This window comes from Leptonychotes weddellii, chromosome 13, assembly GCF_054177405.1.
Source record: "Leptonychotes weddellii isolate Sample4059 chromosome 13, ASM5417740v2, whole genome shotgun sequence".
Taxonomy (NCBI): domain Eukaryota; kingdom Metazoa; phylum Chordata; class Mammalia; order Carnivora; family Phocidae; genus Leptonychotes; species Leptonychotes weddellii.
This window is the reverse complement of record NC_138381.1, coordinates 46,946,614-46,967,292: the sequence shown is the minus strand read 5'-3', so window position 1 is coordinate 46,967,292 and position 20,679 is coordinate 46,946,614.

The window sequence follows — 20,679 nt, the reverse complement described above, 5'->3', positions numbered from 1 at the left end:
TTTAACTCTTTAGCTAGGCTTATTCCTAGGTATCTTATTGTTTTTGGTGCAGCTGTAAATGGGATTGTTTTCTTAATTTCTCTTTCTGTTGCTTCATTATTGGTGTGTAGAAATGCTACAGATTTCTGTACATTGATTTTGTACCTTGTGACTTTACTGAGTTTATCAGTTCTAGCAGTTTTTCGGTGGAGTCTTGTGTTTTCTGCAATAGAGTATCATGTCATCTGCAAATAGTGAGAGTTTGACTTCTTCCTTGCTGATTTGGATGCCTTTTATTCCTTCTTGTTGTCAGATTGCTGTCACTAGGACTTCCAGTGCTATGTTGAATAAAAGTGGTGAGTGGACATCCCGATGTTAGGGAAATAGCTCTCAGGTTTTCCCCATTAAGAATGATGTTAGCTGTGGGTTTTTCATATATGGCCTTTATCATGTTGAGGGATGTTCCCTCTTTGTTGAGGGTTTTTATCATGAATGGATGTTGTACTTTGTCAAATGCTTTTTCTATATCTATTGAAATGATCATATGGTTTGTATCCTTTCTGTTGTTGATGTGATGTATTTTGTTGATTAATTTGCAAATATTGAACCCACCCTTGCAACCCAGGAATAAATCCCACTGGATCACGGTAAATGATATTTTTCATGTATTGTTGGATTTAGTTTGCTAGTGTTTTTGTTGAGGATTTTTGCATCTATATTCATGAGAGATATTGGCCTCTAGTTCTCTTTTTTTTGTGTGTGTTGTCTTTATCTGGTTTTGGTATCAGGATAATGCTGTACTCACTGAATGAATTTGGAAGTTTTCCTTCCTCTTCTGTTTTTTGGAATAGTTTGAGAAGAATAGGTATTAACTGTTTTTAAATATTTGGTAGAATTCACCTGTGAAGCCATCCGGTCTTAGACTTTTGCTTTTGGGGGAGTTTTTTGATTACTGATTCATTTTCATTGCTGGTGATTGGTCTGTTCAAATTTTCTATTTCTTCCTGCCTTAGTTTTGGTTGGTTATATGTTTCTAGGAATTTATCCACTTCTTCTAAGTTGTCTAATTTGTTGGCATATAGGTTTTCACAACATTCTGTTACAATTGTTTGTATTTCTATGGTGCTGATTGTTATTTCTCCTCTTTCATTGGTGATTTTGTTTATTTGGGTCCTCTCTCTCTCTTTTTAAATGAGTCTTGCTAGAGGTTTGTCAATTTTGTTGATCTTTTCAAAGAGCCAGCTCATGATTTCATTGATTTGTTTTATTGTTTTTTTTTAGTTTCTATATCATTTATTTCTGCTCTAATCTTTATTATTTCCTGACTCTAGATTTGGGTTTTGTTTGTTGTTTTTCTAGCTCCTGTAGGTGTATGCTTAGTGTGGACTTTTCTTCTTTTTCTAATTTATTAAGACAGGAGCTGAAGTTTATGTTTTGAGATCTTTCTTTTTTCTCTAAGAGAGATGACTAATTCTGTAAATATCTTTCTAATCCTGACTTTAGTCTCATTCCACAAATTTTGATTAAGTGCTGTTCATTTTCATTCAGGTTAAAATAAAATAACCCATGTGTCAAAGAAGAAATCAATAGGGGAATTAAAAATATTTTACTTATTTTCCAAATACTTGGGAGATTTTTCCAGGGACCTTTCTATTACTTATTTTTTTTTAATTTCACTGTGGTCAGAGAACATACAATGTATAACTTGAATTCTTCAAAATTTAATAAGACTTGTTTTCTGGCCTATATTATGACCTACCTTGGTAAAATTATTTGGTCACTTTTTCTTCAAACTTTTTGTTTCTTTATCTGCTTCTCTTCTTCTTTTTTTTTTTTTTAAGATTTTATTTATTGATTTGAAAGAGAGAGAATGAGAGAGAGCACATGAGAGGGGTTAGGGTCAGAGGGAGAAGCAGACTCCCTGCCGAGCAGGGAGCCTGATGGGGACTCGATCCAGGGACTCCAGGATCATGACCTGAGCCGAAGGCAGTCGCTTAACCAACTGAGCCACCCAGGCGCCCTATCTGCTTCTTTTCTGTGCAAAATCAAATTACACACATATTAAGCCACTTTAAGTTTTCCCACAGCTCATGACATAATTTTGTTTGGATATTTTTGCATTTCTCTAAATATTCTTAAGCTTTTCAGATACAGTTTAATTAGTTAGAAAGCATTTTGTGTCTTTTAAGATTTGTAGTTTGATGCAGAGCAGCACTTAGTTTAGGGCTAATTTTTCCTTCCTGCTAAGGCAAGGTCTTTATGAATCATCTACCTTGTGAACTATGAGGTTTTCCTACCTGCCTGGTGGGAACTAGGTACTATTCTAGGCCCTGTATGGGTGCTGGGCATTTCTGCCTCTAATTCTCTTAGATGGTTCTTTACAAGCCTCAATTTGTTTTCACATATACATGGGCCAATCAGTACTTTCCTGAATACCAAGAAGTACCTTCTCATGATTTCCTGAGTTAGCTCTTTGTACAGGTCTCTTCTCTTCATCACTGTGGGTTCATCAGAGATGCCTTGGCCCACTGCAGTGTCAGTTTCATCTCCTTAAATTGAGGAATCTGCCAAGCTCTGCCTGGGTTCTTACTCATTTTGCCTAGCTCTACAAATTCTCTCAAGGCATTAAGCAGTAGTGACTGGAGGACTCACTCCCTTTGTTTCCCATCTCCCAGGGTCCACTGCCCTTTGTTTCCTAATGCTCATTATCTTGAAAAGCATTGATTTGTATATTTCTCTCTCTCTCTGTCTCTCTACCCCTGTCTCTCTCCCTTATGCTCTCTCTGTGGTTTGTTTTCATGAAGGAGGGTGAATTCAGGCTGCGTTATTCCATCTTTGCCACAGTTCTAAGCAAGCAGGACTTTTAAATAATATAGGGAAGAGGAGATGGATTAAACACCCTGAGGCAAAGAGACCTAATGTAGCATTCTGTCGTAAACAGTAAATGTGGTCAAGGAATGGCCTTTTAAAGAGTCAGGAGGTTTACTTCTAATGTACTAAATGGAGTACTGCAGCTTTTGTAGACTATGAGGAAGTGGCATAAGTAGAGTTGCTTAACGTCAATGGAAAGATTATTTCATCAATGATGTAAAGGAATTAAGCTAAATGGCCACTGAGTACTTAAAATGTGTTCTTCATCGTGAGTCCATTTTGTCCAATTTTTAGTATCATATAATTTCACAAAACATTCACATCAAAATATTAGAGGATATAACTACTACTTATGTCCTCACTGAACTTTACCATCATATACTAAACAGCATTCGTATTTACTGGTGACTACTTAGTAATCTCATTTCTTTGGTGTCTAGGTGTTGAACACACACAATACTTAAAATTGAAAATCAGACCATTTTAAATATAGAATTCTACAAACATGAACTATCTTGAGGCTGGCAGAAAAATAAATGCAAAACCCCGATTCAGGGCCCAACTGACCTTTGCCGTCACAGATTTAGCAAAATATTTCAAAGAAATTCAAGGCTGACCTTTCTGCACCACATCTTGTGGCTGCATTTCTGTTCAAGGAGCTAATCAGCACAAGTCTCATTGTTCTGGGAACCTGGGAGAGGAAGAAAGGAAAACAGTTTTGTATAGCAAAGACAGGCACAACACAATAAGCAGGAAGAAAGTCAGTATCGGGTAAATAGCTATGTGAAAGCAGATATTCTTATTAGAACCTTTATAACATTTCATTCCACTCAAACTTTCTCATCTTTTTTCTCCTCTCAAAGTGTGAGCATGGTGCTGGAGAGGTTATTTTGGCATGCTTTTGAAGTCAGAAGAGAATGAAATTACCAAACTTGACAAAGAGGAAGTTTCAGAAAAGTGAGCATTAATTAACATTTTTTGGAAGTGGAGAAATGGAATTATTTTAACTATTCTCACCTAGCTCTCTTTTCATTCTGTTCTAATGATTCATGAGTAATAAATAAGTAGAAAAATTCATTATTCACCCTAAATAATGAATACAATTATTCTTTATTTTCCCTCTTGATCCTCATGTACACCAGAACAGTGACCACATCAGATTCATCCTGTGAACTAATTTAAGGAGAATTAGTTACCTAATAATTCTCATAAATCATCAAGCTTCCTGGGATCATAAAAATCCCATTGTGTTCTTAGCCTCTCTTTGTTTCACCACAGTCACCAGCAACCACTCTCTGTCATTTTTGTTTCAAATTACATTTATTAAAGTTGGTGCTGACATAATTTTATCACTTCATGTTTCCTGATTTTAAATATTAAATCCTTGGATACCTGATGAAATAGAAAAATGGCTTACTTATGCAGCCAATTCAGATCATGAATATAATTTCATCTGAAAAATTAAAAAAGCACCTGTATATTTATTCTTTTTTATTTTTATTTTTTGGAACACAAAGATTTTCTTCTGATTGTAACCTGTTATTAGCTTTGTTTAAAAATCATGGTGGATATTTAGAAATCTGCAAGTATATTTCTCCGACTTTTTGGTGTTCTGTGTGTCCAGAGATTAATCAATTAATCAAATCATTAAATATACATTAAATACTGAATATGTGTCAGACATTGTCCCAGCTGCTGGAATATACAAAAAGAGCAATACATGATCTTTTTAGAAAGATTTTATTTATTTATTTGAGAGAGAGAGAGAGAGTACAAGTAGGGGGAGGGGCAGAAAGAGAGGGAGAAGCAGACTCCCTGCTGAGCAAGGAGCCCTACTCCAGGCTTAGTCCCAAGACCCTGGGATCATGACCCAAGCAGAAGGCAAACGCTTAACTGACGGAGCCGCCCAGGCACCCAAACTGTCTTAAGTTTTAAATAGCTTATTCTAGCATCTGTGTGGCTCATAAACCATTACAGTCACAAGGATATAGCCGGGAGACCAATGCAAAGTCTCTTCAAATTGTCCAGGAGAAAATGAAGCTTGGTCTAGAGTGAAAAGAGTGAGATAATGAGAAAGAACAGGCTTTTGGATATATGTTAAAAATAAAACTTGCATGATTAAACTGATATGTTTAAGAGAAACATAAGAATCAACCAGTAGTCCCAGATTTATGGCCAAAAACTGAGTTCAGAGAGTGGTATTACAGAGTTGGGGAAGCCAGAGGAGTAGCAGCTCTGGGTGGGGTGGATTATTATGTTTAAGAAGTTTGAAATACCCATATATTACCCAAATAGACATGCTGTGGACAGTTGGATATATGAGTCTAGAATTCAGAGGAATAAACAAGGAGGGGAATACAAATCCAAGATGCGTCAATGTTGTTGAAAGCATACAAAGACATGGGGCTGGGAGATGCATATTTTCAAATTCCACTGAGAAACATAGAGGATGCCTTGAATGAATGTAAAGATATATGTTTGTTCCTGGAGAAGAAGATACAATGTGATAATCTTATTTTTATCCTAAATTAAAAAAACATGCTTAAAAAAAAAAACATATTTGGGGCACCTGGGTGGCTCAGTTGGTTAAGCATCTGCCTTCAGCTCAGGTCATGATCTCAGGGACCTGGGGCTCCCAGGAGCTTCCTCATCAGGCTCAGCAGCGAGTCTGCTTCTCCCTCTCCCTCTGTGATCTCCCTTGCTTTTGCTCTCTCTCAAATAAATAAATAAAATCTTTAAAAAAAATAAAAAAATAAAAAACCATTTAATGTGAATACAAACAAAAAACTACAAGGGTTTTTATTCCTTTTTTTTTTCCTCCAGAGGAGGAGACAGTGGGGAAAAAATACGCAAACTCTTGCTTTTATTTCCTACTATTCTCAGATATTTTTTACCTTCCTCACTCCCGTTACACAAAAGAGAACAAAATTGAATGAAAGAAAAGAAACAGACCAAAAAATTCCGATTTAGTGAAATAAGTAAATTACTATTACCTCCAAATTTAAAATATAACAAATGGCTGTGAAATACAGCAAAACCTTGATAGAGACAAAGAGGCATGCTGAGTACTACAAATATCATTGAAGTCCTGAGAAAGAGAGATTTTCGGTCAATCTTAGAATAGTGAATGTCCAATAACTAGTTTGATTGATTAGTTTGGCTAAAGGCAGTGAAAATTTCTCTACAGTTAAAAATGTCATAAAGTCAGAAGATAAATTATAAAGCAGGAAAATATTTGCAACACAATCAGAATTTTCCTAATATGTAAAAAAGCTCTTACAAATCAACAAGAAATTCCAAGAACGAGACAAAAATGGAAAAGGCAGCAACCATTTGTTGAATGAATAAAATTGACTTAGAAGCATATAACATATGATTGAGATAATGCAAAGATTAAAAGTTTGTTATACACAGTGTTGGAGTGTGGAAAATAGGCATGTTTACCCACTGTTCTTGTCAGTTTAAAATGATCCTGTTTTTGAAGGACAAATTGGTAATACTGCATTTGTTGTTACATAATATGTTGATGTATAACACTCTACCAATGTGAAATTAAATCTTTGCTTTGATGTTTTCTTTTGCTGCACTTTTCCAAGAGTAGCATTTTATTGTGCCCAGAACAATATGCTTAACTCGGATGCTCAGTGTGGATACATAATTTATATATCTCTATTGTGAATTTAATACACAGTAGGTAAAAATAAGTAGAGAATTAAAAAAAAATGATTGCTTAGCTAACTCAGTAAAAATCATGACAAATAAGAATAACCACATGTTTCCAACAGTGGAAACACATTCTTAAAGTGATCTCAATCTATAGCTATAGCAGTTGGCATGATCTTTGGCACTTCAGAGGTTAGACCTCACTTTTTGGTTTGGTTGGCTTTTCATCCATTCACCATAAAGCAAGCCCCACTCAGCCACTTAGAACTTGGAAAATCAGATTTCTTAAATATAAATATACAACCAAGATCTCCAGATATTTGCAGAAAGCAAAAAATGGGAAAGACAAACAAAAATTAGGGGTGCCTGGGTGGCTCAGTTGGTTAAGAGACTGCCTTCGGCTCAGGTCATGATCCCAGGGTTCTGGGATCAAGCCCCGCATCAGGCTCCCTGCTCAGCGGGAAGCCTGCTCCTCCCTCTCCTACTCCCCCTGCTGTGTTCCCTCTCTCTCTGTCTCTCTCTTGGCCAAATAAATAAATAAAATCTTTTTTTTTTTTAAAGACAAACAAAAATTAGCAGGGGAAAAAATGGGCAGGGTACCAAAGAAAGATTTAATTCAGGAAATAAATCACTAAAATATACCTTTAGATTCAAGAATCTATTGCTTTCTTAATAACACAAAGCTATGGAAAAGAACAAATTAAAACCAAGATCACTGAAAATCATAGGTGGGTTTGCAAAATAAACAACTCAATAGCAGGGTAGAAAATTAGGAGTTCCTATACTTCACTAGTAAAGAGGGATCAGAGAAAATAAGGGGAGGATTATGAATAGGATAGAACTGATGAATTCCCCCAGGAAAAAAATAGTGAAAAGTGCCCAAAAGCTTCTAGAAAGAAGTGAACAGTTGTCTTACAAAGGATCAAGAATCAGACTGGTGTGTGACTTGCCATTATCTATGTCAGGATAACCAAGTGCAATGTAATAAGCTTTCTGAGTTCTGAGAAGAAAAAAAATCAACTAGAGATTTATATCCAGACAAACTACTGTCAAATGTGAGGCAGAAAATGGCATTTCAGTCATGGCAAAGCTAAATCTAAACTGAACCTAAAATAAATCCCTCCCATTAACATTTCTTTAGTGATTTAATTGAGAATAAACTCTGGAAAAGAAGGAATAAATCAAGAAAGAAGACAGTCATGGGATCCAAAAACACAATAAGTGAACTGAGAGAGCAGTTAGCACCTGCTTCTCTAAGACAGGTGTGCCGGAGAACCGGGAGCATCCAGTTTACGCCTTTGCTGGAAAGTGGACTCCTCTCGGCGGCAAGTATTCAGTAAAGAAAAGGAGCTGCTAGCATATGCAAAATGATTGAACACATGATGCACTGACATTAGTTGGAGGGTTAAAAGACATGTGACTATTTTTCAACCTGATGTTCTATGACATGGGAACTGTAGAAAAGGTTGTAATGTTTGTATGTGGCTTGGCTCTGTGGTAACAACATATCATCATAAAAATGTAAACACTGTTTATTGTTTTTATTCTTAGAATGTACCTATGGCTAAATCACAAAATGCAGTATTATCAACAATGTTGAATTAAACTAAGTGTAGAGCTGATGGGTTGGAAGACAAGGAAGTTTAGTGAATCAGAGATGTTGTCCATAGTTAATGGGAAAAATATTTAGGTTTAAGAATTGTTTTTGAAATTGCAGAGGTCACTGGTGATGGAAGTGGTAATTGTGGTGGCATCTTACTAGTTAAAGGTGGGGTTCAGAGAGCAAAGGTGTAATACACTGCTGGTGATCTCGATCTTTCAATCTCAGGAGAAGAGCAATAGATACGGTAAAAGTTTGACCCATATATACCAGTGCAAAAAAGCGTATATATTATTTGACAACAGCACCAAAGGGATCAATTTTTAAAATTGTGTTAAAGCTAATTCATTTAGTTGTTTCTTCACTGTTCCACCATTCATTCAACGAATGCTATTTGAATGCTTGCCATGTACTAAGTATTTTAGGAGCTGAGGATATAGCAGTTCTAATGGGGCTTATACTCTAGAGACAATAAGCAAGAAGGAAAAAAAAGCAGGGAGGAAAAAGTAAAAGAAAATTTCAAATACATGCTAACATATGATTAAGATTCAGATAATAGGTTTTATCTTGGATTTGGTTGTCAGGGAGGACTCACTAAGGATATGACCTTGGGGCTGAGACCTGAATTAGAACCAGCTAGTGAAATGAAGACCAAAGAGCAGAACTCTCTGGGACTATTGTTTTTTTGTTTTTGTTTTTTAACAAGATGTGAATCTTACCATATATACCATGTTATATGATATGTCTATGTTATATAATTTTTAAAGGAAATATTTACCTTATAATATATCCAAATATACATAAATGTATCTCTTTACATTTAAATAGATGATGTCATTCTTACATGATAAAAGAAGTTAATAAAAAATGACTGAATATGACATTGAAGAAAACCTACGCATTCACACACACAATAATCACACATGTTATGATGCAGCCCCATGGTCATACCTAAAATTTAGCAAAAAATTAGATTAATGGTATTGATGTGTCTATGAGATATAGAATATTTAAGTCTTGTGAAGATTTGCCTATGTGTAAATATTCTTCCAATGCTTTGAGTTCCAGAATATCTTTCTCTTTTTTTTTTTTAAAGATTTTATTTATTTATTTGAGAGAGAGAGAATGAGAGAGAGCACATGAGAGGGGGGAGGGTCAGAGGGAGAAGCAGACTCCCTGCCGAGCAGAGAGCCCGATGCGGGACTCGATCCTGGGACTCCAGGATCATGACCTGAGCCGAAGGCAGTCGCTTAACCAACTGAGCCACCCAGGCGCCCCAAGAATATCTTTCTCTTAAAATAAAAAGAAATTTGCCTTACTATGACTATTAGCCTGCCAAGAAACTGCAAGACGGTTTGGCAAGTTATCTAGATTAAAGGCAGATGCCAATATTTTATTTTGGTCATTCAAAAAATGATCAAAAGTAAATTTTATCTGAGTGTAGAGTGAATGTAAAACATTTTAGATTGTTCTTTTCCTTTTTATATATTATATTATTTTGGAATTGGGTGATTTATTTGTTAATTTTTCCACTCAGTGCAGGGTGCTGTGTATCAATTCTTCATTTGATAGCACACTGTCATCATTAGTCCATGTAGCTTCTCTCTTTCTTGTTTTGGGAGTTTATGCATGTAAGTTTGTTTGTATATATGCATGCATGTGTGTATGCATAGAGGCAAGCGTGAATGTTTGTACTCCTTTTTATCCCCATTTCTCAAGCTCATCTTTTTACTTTCCATAGGGAACCATCTTCATATATTTGATGTGTATCATTTCCATGTATTATTGTAAAACTTGCATTGAACTTCTATGTGAATCTACTTTTATTGATGTAAATATGATTGTGCTATAGAACTCATTCCTTTTCTTACTTGCTAACTCAGGTTTATATTTGAAGATCTATCCATGTGGTATATTTAGCCCATTACTTCTAAACCTACCCAGTATTCCACAATGTGCATCCACTAAAATTTACTTCTCTCCATTCACTAGTGATGTTAGCAAAATTGCCTCTAATTTCTCACTATCACAAATAACCCTCATAATTATTCCCAGCAAATTTCTTTTAGTTTGTGCTTACCTTTCATTCAGTAGAAAGTTTCAAAATTTCCAGATGAAAATGTGTTTTTTGTTGCAATTTTAAAGTAATTTATAGCTTTATTGAATAGTGATCTGAGAGATCACAATATTTGCAATATTGCTATCCTATGGAAGTTACTTATGCTTTCTTTGGAATCATACATAAAATTAATTTTTGAAAATATTCTCTGAGCACTTGAGAAGATGTTAAATTCTCTATGATTGGAGTATATAATTTGATATATATCTGTCTTTGTGATTACTGATTGTATTTTCCTAATCTTTAGTTGGCGACCTACTCTATCTTGAAAATTAGTGCTCTTCTATTGATTATCTCTCTGCTTTTCATGTAGTTTTTCTTTGGTGAAGGTGTTTGGTGTGTTAGTTTATAAGTAGATATTTATCTTGTTATATTTAATTTGAATTATGGCTCTTAGCTTAAGAGTGTATTTATTTGTACTATTTAATGCATTTTATTAAATTATAATTTACCTGATATCAGGATCACAACCCTGCATTTCTTCTTGTTTTTATTTGACTGTCATGACTTTGCTCATCTCTTTTTAGTAGTCTTTAGGACTCACTTGTTTTAAGATATCTTTTTTTCAGAGCAAAGATTTGGGTTCTGCTTTGTAAGCTAAATTAAAAATTTTCTTTAATAGATGATTTAAGCTCATTCATATGTTAATATGACTGATATTGGTCTCAACTGTCATATTATTTTCCAATTATACACATTATGCTATATCTGTCATAGATTTTCTCTGCACGATGTATATTCCTTGTGCTTTATTCAATTACTTATTTATTTTGGTATTTGAGCAGATTAATAATATTGTTCCAGTGGATGGCTTTGAATTTACACTTTAAAAAATCCTTTTAATCCCCTGATTTCTTATTTAATATTTAGTTACCTTATTTGTCAGCGTTTAATGGGGTGTCCTTTAACCTCCACCTCTTGGCTCTATGACAATGAGGCTGTAGACTCCCTTCTTCCCCCCTGGCCTCTCTTCTCATTTCACTTGTGTCATTTCTACTGTCACATCAGACACAATCTACACATCAGTCTTCCACATTTGTTCCTATGCTGCTTAATTCTTGGTTTTCCATTCATATATATTAAATTTTCATCATTAGTTCATTTATTGAAGTTCTTTGAGTCAACTATTAAGCTCATCCTCTAATAGATTCCTCAAGAAAGGCAATTAGATAGAGAATTCCTCAAGTCTTTGTATGTTTAATAATGTTTTCTACAGCCTTGGTACTTAAGGGATAGCTTGCCCAGATGTAATATCCTTGCTTTGATTCACATTTTCTTCTATTGAGTAGTTTTTTGAAAGCTGCTCTATTATTGCCTTTAGCTTTTTTAAGTTATTTGATTTCTTTTCTTTCTTTTTTTTTTTTTTTTTTTTGGCTTACAAGCCTTGACATATTTTTTCTTTATCTTTGAAGCCTAACAGTCTCACTAGTGTATGTCCTGGTGTTGAACTTTCTCAGTTCATTTTTCCAAATACCAGGCATACCCTTTCAACATGTAGATACAGGTCTTCTTTTATATTTGTAAATGTGTCTTCACTTATAATTTTGAATATTAGTTCTTTTCCTTTGTTTTGTTTTTTCTTTTTCTGGGACAGCCATTATGAATATTATTCCCTTTTTTTGCCTGTCTTCAATTTCACCCCATTTTCCCTGACTGTTGTGACTTCCTTTTTTTTTTTCCTTATAATTCTCTTGGTTATTTCCCTACCTTTTTAAATGTCTCATATTAAATTCATATTTTGAGTATATTCTTTCTAGGGCCACTCACAATTTAGTTTTCATTATTGAGATAATTTTTTTCCTACCATTTCCTGCCTGTGTTCAGTCTTATTCTCCTTACATTTCTTCCCATTTTTAGTTTTTGAATTTCTGATTCAAAGTGATTTTTTTTAAACACTAAGTGTTTGAGTATATTTAATTCAAACTGTAGTATTGTTTTCCATTTTTCTTCAGTTTTCTTTGTGTGTGAGTCATTGGGGTGGGTTCTCATTAGTTGAAGTGTGTTGGATCTTATAATGCTTTATAAATCAGAGATGCAAATTTTGCACTGGTACATAAAAAAATTGTACACAAAATGTGTAATGTTTTGATATATAAGTTCTTTTTAGGGAAAAGAATCTACCTTTTTAATCATGGGGAAATGAACATGTGACGTTTACTGCTTTCCATTTCCAATATAAACCCTTATATTGATATACAAAATCAATCTTAAGAAAAGGTAAATTTTTATAGTTGTTTTATATTCTAATTTCTTTAGGCTTTTAAGATATCATTTACTCATAAATTTCAATCACAGTGTGCTTTAATTATAAAAATGTCCTCATTCTAATCTAAAATTTATATAGTGAGTGACCAGTAAGTGACAAGCATTGGATTTTATTAATGGGATGGGTTTCTTAAGGAACCTTCAAGCTGCATGAAAATAGCAAGTGATATAAGAGCACAGATGATAAATCAAAAAAAAATTTATTTTTATGAATTCAGATATATTTGTTCTAGTATACTAATTTTGCTGAACAAATAGTCTCTCCAAATATGTAATGAAATTCACACAATGAAATTATGGTCTTGCTCCAAAATGGTTATCCCTGATTAGTGAGCATCTTTCCCATCTGGGGTAATTCACAGGAGAGGCAGTGATCACAATAAGCCATCAAAGTGCGAAGGGGGTGTTGTTAGACACGTGGCATCTGAATTCAAAGCCACTTCCTAACTGAAATCATGTTCTATGAAAGAGGAAAATGGATTTTGGTGGATAGGTAATCTTTTTTGCCTCGCCAAAAATGCACTGATCTCTCATAGGTTTTGTTTTGTTTTGTTTTAACTACTTTTGAGAAGAGAGACACCTTAGATTCTTCATAACACTTTTCATAAACAGTGTGTGTGTTCTGTCTTTTCTCAAACACATACACACAAACACACACATACACAGACAAAATAGTTGTTAACCTCTCAAGTAAAGCAATAAAGTGATGGAACATTTTCCTTTGGAATTGAAAAAGGTTTGGTCTGGTCTCCCAGGTATTGAATGCTGTAGAAGAAATTACCCTCTCCCAGATAAGTGGTATTATACCCCTTACGTGATGATGGGTTTCGTGGGTCAGAATGCAGAAAAGGCACAGTGAAAATTTATTACTTGGCATTCTCCCAAGCAATTGCAGTTAGATGTTAGCCAGGGCTACATCATTTGAAGGCTTGAATAAGTCTAAAGGATCCACTTTTGAGATGCCCCATACAGATGCCTGGCAAGTTGGTACTACCTGTTGGCTAGGGATATTGGCTCTTCTCCAGCTGGGTCCGTCCTTGGGGCTGCTTCCATTTCCTCAGGGTTTAGCAGCAGGCTGCCCCCAGTATGAGAGCCCCAAGAGACCAGTGCATTTTATAGCTTGCCTTCAGAAATCATACATCTTCACTTATGCCATATTTGTTGATTACACAGAGACAGAGACAACACTGATTCAATATGGCATTTGCAAGGGCATGAATCAATGGGGGCCATCTTAGAGATTAGCTACTAGGTACAGGCAAGAGGAATTAATCATCTTTTGGGCATTGCAACTCTCAGAAATACTGGGGCCAATGTGTTTGTGACCTTCATTGAGATGAGGACTCCAGATGTTAGTAAAAAGTTTGTTTGTAAAAAGTTGCTGCACATATCAAATGTTGAGAAACATTTCTGAGAATCCTGAGAAATCTTATCAAGATGTCTTTGAGGTAAAAGTATTCTCTTTTATAGATAACAAAACTAGATGTTTCTCTTGGATGGTTTAGCGGTTACAAATAGTTCTACTGACTTGTCATCTTAATAGTAAGATTTAACATGACAAATATTAATTTAGCAAGATTTGTGTTCTTGTCCTGAAGTTTTTAATTACTCTAAATATGATATTAGTAATTATCTTAAAATCAGAATAGAATTACTATTTATCAGATTTTTTTCCTATATTCTAAAAATTCAGGGGTGCTTGGGTGGCTCAGTCAGTTGAGCATCTGCCTTTGGCTCGGGTCATAATCCCAGGGTGGGATCAGTGGGGAGCCTGCTTCTCCCTCCCCTTCTGCCGGCCGATCCTCCTGCTTGTGCCCTCTCTGTGTCAAATAAATAAATAAAATATTTTTAAAAATAAAAATTCAGGTCAGGCTCATCTTCCCTTGTTTATAAACTTTTGCTCTATGCCTAATTTCTGGTCACTCAAGAACATTTCTTTGATGGTTATTTGTTTATTAACTTATAGCTATCTGCCATGACATCCTTGCCTCTAATTAGACAAAAGGAGATTTACAATTTGCTAGCATAAAGTAAAATTTGGCACTCTCTCTGTTCCTTACACATTTAATGGAGCACAGTGATGATGATACGACATCCTTATGTTGATGACAAGGGTGATGATGATGATCATGGGATGGTGTGATGGAACAGGTGATGGTAAGGATCTTGATACAACTGGGTAATATTTTTAGAAGATGTGCTTCTCACTGGCATCATCTCTTCATCATAGTTCTGTGAGATATTCACTCCGTTTTGCATATGGAAAAATTTGAACTATTAAATAATTCATGCAGCTTCACATGACTCAAATGTTTCTTTGAAATTGAAAAGTTAGTTTCTTTAGGTGATTGTTACGTATCAATGTAGGTTCATCATGTACGGCTTTGGTGGGGGATGTTGATAATGGGGGAAACTGCATGTGTGAGCCAAGCGGGTATATGGATACTATCTTTACCTTCCTCTTAATATTGCTGTAAACCTAAACCTGCTCTAAAAAATAAAGCCTTTAAAAAAAATTAGTTTCAACATTGCATCACACTTAACAGAGTTTTCCAGCTGTCAACATTATGAAGTATCTAAAGTATTACTCCTATTATCATTTTACATTTCTCTATTGCTATTCAGTTTTCAAAGTCTTTACATTTAGGTTCTCATTTTGCTTGTCCAATAGGAAAAGAGACATTGGTATTATCATCTCAGTAGTATAAATGAAAAAATGGAAGTGAAGAGGAGAGAATGAAGTCACTTGCTTAATGTCACTAAATCAAATAGCTTCCAAGTATAATCTGGTGTTCCATGAGTTAGTACCATGATAGTAATAATAAACCAGCTTCACATGCTTTTTTACTGTAACAATTCAGTCATTTTTATATATAACTCAATGGTTCAATTCCCACAGAGTTCTGCTTAAGATTCTTGCCTGTACAAATTTATCACACCACAATAATTTAGTTTGTGTAACTGAAGAGATTGTTTGTAGCAATTTCCTTACTAATTTCTTTCTAATGACAAATCACTTTAATACAATAGATTATAACATTCACCGTCTACCTTAAGCAATGAATAAATTGCCATTTGCATATTGCTTTTCAGTTTCAGTATTGCTTTTTGGTTCCAAATATTTATAATTCTCACTAAAATTTTGTGTGTTTTGACTTACTGGGAGCATTGTATTACAAAAATGTTCCCAAATGACTTTATTGTTTATTATTCAACAAAGACCTTTTACAGCGTTGATTTCTTTTTCTGTGTAATTGCCTTTCTAGTTGCTCAGTATTTTAAATACTCATTGCACCAAGGGATTAGAGAATCAACCATGAGTTGTTAGGATCACAAATCCTAGTGACACATTTTGATTAAGAAGAGCAACAGAGACTATCGTGTATACTGTGGTACATTGGCCAAATCCTCCGACTTTGTCATTGAGATATTTATTTCTCCAGCTGCAGTTTAGGCTGTTGACAAATCTCAAACCAGACCCTCTCGGGGAATTGCTCTCTACGAAGAGGGTTTCCTTATCCCAGTCTGTGCCTGTTCTTGAGGTAAGCTGCATCCAATGAATGGCCACTTTGAGAATACAAAAGCTCAGACCCAGTCTCAATTTGAGACATCTCTGAAGGGATGTCCCAGCTTCAGAGCTTGCCATGGATGTTCTGAGGGGCCTGTTGCAACTGTGTCACAATTTGACTTCTCCCTCTGTTCCCGAGATGGCATCCTAATAAATCTGCACAGAGAAGTGAGGCAAGGATATTCCTTTCCAAGCTTGAACAATGGCACTGGAGTTCAGCTTCTCCAGGCTTTCTCCCATGCCAGGGAGATCAGAGACTGTTTATAACCAACAAGGTTTCTAGTGATCTTAAAGTCCCCAGCAGGAGGGTAGCTGTCTTTCCCAGAAAACTCCTTAAAGAATTGACATCCCGAATCCAGACTTTCAAATACCAAATACTCTGTGTATTTCCCCAGTGATGAGACCACTTCCTCATATTTTTGGGAGGACACTCAATGTAGGGGGAGGGGATTCTTCAAATTAGAACCTATAACAAACCTCTTGGCTGTGGCATGGACAATGGGAAGATTGGGGAACCATATGATCTCTGTCTGTTGACCCTTGGTTATTTGAACTAACCTTCCTCTCTTAACAGCTATTCCCCAACCCATGTCATGTGATAAGAAATTTATCTGACCCATACCTCACTGTGTTATTTTCAGAATTAAATGATAAAATACATGAAAAAGTTCTTGGTCCATGGACCTGGCACTAAGTATTAAATAACTTCTATTATAATTATCATTATCAGTGTTGAATATGCTAACTTTTATTTCTGATTGTTCCAGGTAATTAAATCAATTATTTAATAAATTATTTAAATACCTACCATAAGTCAGTCAGGATTGTAGGATATAGCAGTGAACAAAACACAAAAATCTGTGTCCTTATAGAGCTTTTATTCCATGGAAAGACAATAAACCATATATTATATAAATATATTTAACATGATAAAAGGAGACAAATTCAAATGAAAAAAATAGAGGTTGGAATGGGAACATAGAGTGCTTGGGCTTGGGGCCATGAGGGATAAAGTGTTGTGCTTTTAAGGAGAGTTGTCATTGGAAAGATTCTTAATACTGTGATATTAGAGCAAAAACTCAAAGAATAGAGAGTAAGCACAGGGAATGTGGATAAGGAATAGGTGTTCCAGTTAGAAGGAACAGGATGTTCCTTGCACGGCTTCTGGTGAGAAGTCTGCTGTGTTTCTTATCTTTGCTTCTCTAAATTAAGGGTTTTGTGTGTTTGTTTTGCTTCTTTTTGCCTTTGATTTTCTGCAGTTTGAATATGATATGCCTAGATATATTTCTCCTTCCTTCCTTCCTTTCTTCCTTCTTTCTTTCCTTCTTTCCTTTATCCTGCTTGGTGTTCTTTGACTTCCCTGGATCTGTGATCTGGTGTCTGCATAAATTTTGGAAAGTTCTCAGCCATTATACTTCAAAAATGTCCTCTGTTCTATACTTTCCTTGCTCTCCTTTTGGTACTCTGATTCTGTGTATGTTAAACCTTTTGAAGTTGTCTTGCATATCTTCGACAGTCTTTCCTGTTTGTTTTTTGTTTTCATTTTTTTTTCTTGTTGCATTTTAGTTTGGGTAGTTTCTACTAATCTCCCTAAAGCTCACTGATTCTTTCCTTAGCCATGTCCAGTGTACTGATGAGCTCTTTTAAGGCATTCTTTATTTCTATTGCTATGTTTTTTATATGAATCATTTTCTTTTGGTTCTTTCATAGTTTCTGTATCTCTACTTACATTAACCATCTCTTATTGCATGATAAACTACTTTTCCACTAAAGCCCTTAACATATTAATTAATCATAGTTATTTTAAGTTCCCTGTCCAAAATCTGTGTCATATCTGAGTCTGTTTCTGAAGCTTGATTTATCTCTTCAGTCTGTTTTTTCTTCTTACCTTTTTGGTATGTCTTGAAATTTTTGTTGAAAGCTAGATATGATGTATTGGGTAATAAAGGTTGAGGTAAATAGGCCTTTATTGCAAGGACTTACATTAACCTGACTAGGAACTGGGTTGTGTTTAATGTCTGTTCTAATTGTAAGTGCCAGAGGTTTCAAATTCCTCTAGTATCATTGTTTTTTTTCCTCCTCTCTTGATTTTGATTATCCTCTAATTATGCTCCTCAGAGACACTCTGTGTCTTATGGCTCTTTCTGTTGTAGCTCTCTGTTATTATATCTGTTATTATATCAGATCCTTGCTGGTGCAGTGAAAAAATATGGGCCAGAGGAAACTTTCTACTATTTTATGATTAAATCTCAGCTTTTTTAGTGGGTCTTTATCTCTAGGCTGTGACCTCACGAAGTGTTTCTCCAGAAATATAGCTTCCCTATTCATTACAAATACAGGAAGGTCTGAGGGCCCTAGAAGCAGGAGGAAATCTCTTCCCCCAGGTAGTATATGGGTCTGGTAAGGACTTTAATCCTGAATAGTAGGACTTTGTCATGGATAACACGTTGGGTCTATTTTACAGTGATCTCAATTCTTTTCCTCTTCCTGCCAGAACCAAAAGGGAATTTTTCTCAGATCTTCACTGTAAGAACCTGGTGGGGCTGCTGGAGGTAAAACCGACAAAAGTGTGTCTCCCATGTGTCCCTCACTCTCATACTCACCAACACTCAAGGCTTCAGCAGTTCATCAAAATTATTATTTGTTACCAGTGTACAGCTCTAGTGGCTTTTGTTCCAGGTAAGCAGATATCAGCTGGGACTCTGCATTCACCTGTCTCTCTAGATTTCAGGGTAGCACTTTGCCCTGTGACCTCTGTTCTCTGATGGAACACCCATTGTTTTACAGCTTTTTCTCACTGGAATGATGACTTTGATGTCGAATTAAAAGTGAAAATCCCTCCAGGATTTTTTATTATTATTCATCTTCACCTTAATGCCATTGTGTTCCATTTATATTCTTTGGAATTTGTTGAGCCTTGCTTTGTGAACAAGCATTAGATTAATTTTGGTTAAGTGTATTATTCTCTACTTGTTGGGGGCAATATTCTACAAAGATCAAATAGCCCAAGTATTATAATTATGCTCTCTAGATTTTCTCTATGCTTATTCATTTCTCATCCTCTTATTTTATGTTATTTTATTATTATTTTTTAATTTTTTTAGAGAGGGACAGAGGGGTGGAGGGCAGAGGGAGAAGCAGAGAGAAAATCTTAAGCAGGCCCCATGCCTGGCATGGAGCCCAATAGAGGGCTCGATCTCACAACCCTGAGATCACAACCTGAGCCAAAATCAAGAGTCAGAAGCTTAACCAACTGAGCCATACAGGCCCCTCTGCTCCTCTTTTTAACCAGCTATTTTGAGCAAGATATGTTATCATAGGCCACTCTCCAGTGGGTTTATTTCTGTTTGGTTCAGTCACATTTTATTGTATGTATTTTGAAGTTAGACTATTGGTTACATACACATCTTTAGAAACAGTATATTTTCTATGTGCTTCCCTAGTTTCTACAGTGACTGCACCAGTTTGCATTCCCACCAACAGAGCACAAGTGTTCCTTTTTCTCCACATCCTCAATGACATTTGTTATTTCTTGTGTTTTTAATACTAGCCATTCTGAGAGATGTAAAGTGATATACGCATTGTGGTTTTGATTTGCCTTTCCCTGATGATGAGTGATGTTGAGCATCTTTTCATGTGTGGGTTGACCATTTGCATGTCTTATTTTGAAAAATGTTCATTCAGGTCTCTGCCCGTGTTTTAATTGGATTATATGGGGGGGGTGGTGTTGAGTTTTGTCAGTTCTTTATATATTTGGGATTACAACCCCTGATTGCATATGTCATTTGCAAAAGTCTTCTCCCATTCAGTAGGTTGCCTCTTTGTTTTGTGGATGGTTTCCTTCATGTGCAGAAGCTTTTTATTTTGTTGTAGTTCCAGTAGTTTAATTTTGCTTTTGTTTCCCTTGCCAGAGGAGACATATCTAGAAAAATGTTTTTACAGCTAATGTCAAAGAAGTTGCTGCCTGTGTTTTCTTCTAGGAATTTTATGATTTCAGGTCTCACATTTAGGTCTTTAATTCTGAGTTTACTTTTATGCATGGTATAAGAAAGTGGTCCAGTTTCATTCTTTTGCATGTAGCTGTCCAGTTTTCCCAACACCATTTATTGAAGAGACTGTCTTCCATTGTATATTCTTAATTTTTTTTATTTTTTATTATTTTTTTAAATTTTATTATGTTATGTTAGTCACCATACAATACATCATTAGTTTTTGATGTAGTGATCCACGATCCATGGTTTTCATATAACACCCAGTGCTCCATGAGTACATGCCCTCCTTAATACTCATCACCGGGCTAACCAATCCCCCTTCCCCCCTCCCCTCTAAAACCCTGTTTGTTTCTCAGAGTCCACAGTCTCTCATGGTTCATCTTTCCCTCCGATTCCCCCTCCTTCATTTTTCCCTTCCTTCTCCTAATGTCCTTCATGCTATTCCTTGTGTTCCACAAATAAGTGAAACCATATGATAATTGACTTTCTCTGCTTGACTTATTTCACTTAGCATAATCTCCTCCAGTCCCATCCATGTTGATGTAAAAGTTGGGTATTCATCCTTTCTGATGGCTGAGTAATATTCCATTGTATATATGGACCACATCTTCTTTATCCATTC